Source organism: Coptis chinensis, chromosome 7, assembly GCF_015680905.1.
Source record: "Coptis chinensis isolate HL-2020 chromosome 7, ASM1568090v1, whole genome shotgun sequence".
Classification (NCBI taxonomy): domain Eukaryota; kingdom Viridiplantae; phylum Streptophyta; class Magnoliopsida; order Ranunculales; family Ranunculaceae; genus Coptis; species Coptis chinensis.
Genome location: NC_141462.1, coordinates 83,994,118 through 83,997,261, shown reverse-complemented (window position 1 = coordinate 83,997,261; position 3,144 = coordinate 83,994,118). Strand labels below are relative to the sequence as shown.

At 40.3% G+C, this 3,144-nt stretch overlaps 1 pseudogene; it reads right to left on the bottom strand.

The window, feature by feature from the left end:
- Positions 1–1,767: 1,767 nt before the first annotated feature.
- On the bottom strand, positions 1,768–2,922 carry LOC147489463 (uncharacterized; annotated as a pseudogene).
- Between the last annotated feature and the right edge of the window lie 222 nt (positions 2,923–3,144).

The window sequence follows — 3,144 nt, the reverse complement described above, 5'->3', positions numbered from 1 at the left end:
TGGGTTGTTGTTGATCAAAAGTCGAATTCTTCTGTTTATTTCGCTGATCATTGAAATCCTTTCCTTTATTATCTTTGTCATGAGAAGTTCGAGCAGCCGTGTCGTCTTCAACATTGATAAATTGTTGAACTCATTTGGTATAACGCGACGTCGGGAAGATGGAATATCCCGAACAAGAGAGTTGTATAACCCATCTTTATCAAACAAGATAGCTTCTTTAAAAGCGTAAACCACCATTAGATCGGATTGCTCAGAAATCTCAGCTGCAGCTTGGCGGAAAAGTGCGATAAAACTACGGAGAGAGAAAATTTGTTCAAAATACCATCTTCAACTACCAGATTTTCTAGTGTTGATTCAAAAGGATCGCTGTCCAAAAGAGCTTTTTTAATCATTTCTCTGACACGTTGAGGAGTCATTAGATCCAGATATGTTGGATCGTGATCATAGTCCGCGATACCGCTATGGGGAATCAACGAGAAGAAAAATGAAGATTCATCGTTTCCGTGTCGAGATGATTGTGGATGGTACGTTGGGCTTTCAAGACGATAATGTTCGAATGATAAGAACAGCGTTCTTTGAAGTGTTTCACCATACCGATGGTTCCGATCATGAGTCGCGATCATTATTACGTTCGCCACTTTCGAATTCCTCGGACTTGCCGATAATTTGTAGGATCGTGGGGTGCGGTCGGACGATTATTAGCGATTACCTTGCCTACCGAGAACGCGTGACCAAGTGGGTGGAGATTTCTCGGGAGGTCGGGAATTCGCCCATTACTCTTAACTTCGTTGATGGTCATTGCGAATATCGCGAATCTCATCCTCACCACTTAAACGATCCCACACACTATTATGTCGTTGGCGTGTGTGGCGTTGTGGTGTGACAGATGCAACATCATCTGCGAGTGGGGAGCGTCGTTTAAGATGGACGCTGTAGTAATTATTCCGTTTTGGGACAGTCTTTAACTTTTGAAGAAGTGCTTCTCGAGACATATGACTTACATTATCCGCATCGATCTTTGGAGAATCGTCGAGGCAATAACCTCATCTAATTGAATAATTTGGCGACATTGGTGGAACGGCGGTATTAGAAGGTATTATCTTTGGCCGGTAAGTTGTCCTTGACCATCATGTTCGTGATGATCGTCAATAATCACATCGAGACCTTGAGCTCTTCGGTATCGTCATAACTTTTCGCGAGAACGTGATCGAGGGTGTAGTATAAGAACCGCAGACGGCCAATTATGTTTCGACCAAATATGATCAAAACACCAAGTGTTGATGAAAAGACGAAGAACGTAGAAAAGTAATTAGAAAAATAATGGTGATCGGGGAATGATGAGACCGTACCTTTGCGGTTGCCCTACGTACCCAAATTATCGGTGGGATCAAGTCTCAAGAACGTAGTTCTCGTATGAAAAATAGTTTTGTATTTATATAGGTAGAGTAGAGAGTCCTTGCAGCTCAAGTAATCTTGTAGCTTGAGCAATTGTGATAGACTATAACTTTCAACTGATAATTATCTCTTTGATAAGAAATGAATCTGGACATAAATCAATGTACATTAGTGGCAAGCCATGTGGCTAAGGTTCAGCCTTGGACACATGAGTTAATGGGCCTATACTTTGATCCATGATATTGCGAATTGGGCTTTAGCCCTGTCGATTAAACGAATAAAGTGGAGACTCCTACTAATGGGCGTTTGCCACGTAGGTGGGGGTCGAAACACCTTTCTCTTGGAGTTGACCCACGCTAAGCAAATTGCTTTTCAAAGCCGGAACATAGAAAACATTTGATCATCACCTTTCCCTTTGATTGAGACTGTCAAGTTATCCCCAAACTTTACAGAATTATGAAATGACTCGTCTAGAACAGAAAATACAAATTTACCTCCACACATATGATTGCTAGAGCATGTGTCTAAATACCACATGTTTTGTTGAGTCACTTCATTAGTATGGCATACCATCAGAAGAGAAACTTCATCTTCCTTTTCTGCAAAGTTTGATTTTTTGCCTTTTTCTTTATACACAACAATATCATATTCAGAACGATAATGTCCATACCTTCCACACTCATAGCATTGGATGTTTGATTTATCAAAAGGCTCTCCTCTACTATGCTCTGCTCTACGATGACTGCCACGGCCTCGGCCTCTGCCGCGCCCTTTATAATTAGGAGCATGAAATTCTTCTGATTTCATAAACGTTGATTGATCATCTCTGTTGTTACCTCGTCCCCGTCCCCCTCGATGTTTTGATGATGTATTGGTAATAGAAAGCTAGGACTGCAAGGCTTGCTCCACAGTCTCATGTTGATGCATTTTTTGCTCATGAACCATCAACGAACTCATCAATTTGTCAATCGAAAGTGTATCCAGGTCTTTCGATTCCTCTATCGAACAAACTACATAATCAAATTTCGAGGTCATGGAACGAAGTACCTTCTCAATTATAGAGATATCTTCCATCTTCTCTCCATATACTCTCATCTTATTAACAATGGACATTGCTTTGGAGAAATAATCAGAAACAGACTCAGTCGGTTGCCTTCGAAGAGTCTTAAATTCTCCACGAAATGCTTCCAAATGTGCATGTTTTACCTTTGCAGTACCTTGATACTTCTTTTTCATCGCATCCCATATATGTTTGGAAGAATCCTTGCTGAGAATTGTTTCCAGGATCGACCGATCAATTGCTTGAAATAAATAATTCTCCACCTTTAGATCCTTTAATCATTGTTCTTCCAACGCTTTCTTCTGTGCGTTTGTCAATGCGGCTTCATTTTCGGGTTCAGAAATTCCAGTCTCGACAAGATTCCAAAACTCTTTAGATCTTAGAAAGTTTTCCATTAACATACTCCAATGGTCATAATGACCATCAAACTTAGGGATTGCAGGTTGAACAAAAGTTTCTGATGTCATACCATTCAAATTTGCCATTGGCAAAGAGAAACAATAGTGAGTAGAAATAAAGCTGCGGCTTTCGAACTTCCTTCGAACTTCTACTCCACCAATTTTTTGAAAAACTACGACTCCGATACCAGATGTTGTATTCTAAAGAGAAGACTTGGAATTGGAACTTAAGGTCTCTGTTATATTCAGAGACAACATTACATATATAGTAGATCATTACAAGTACTAAGC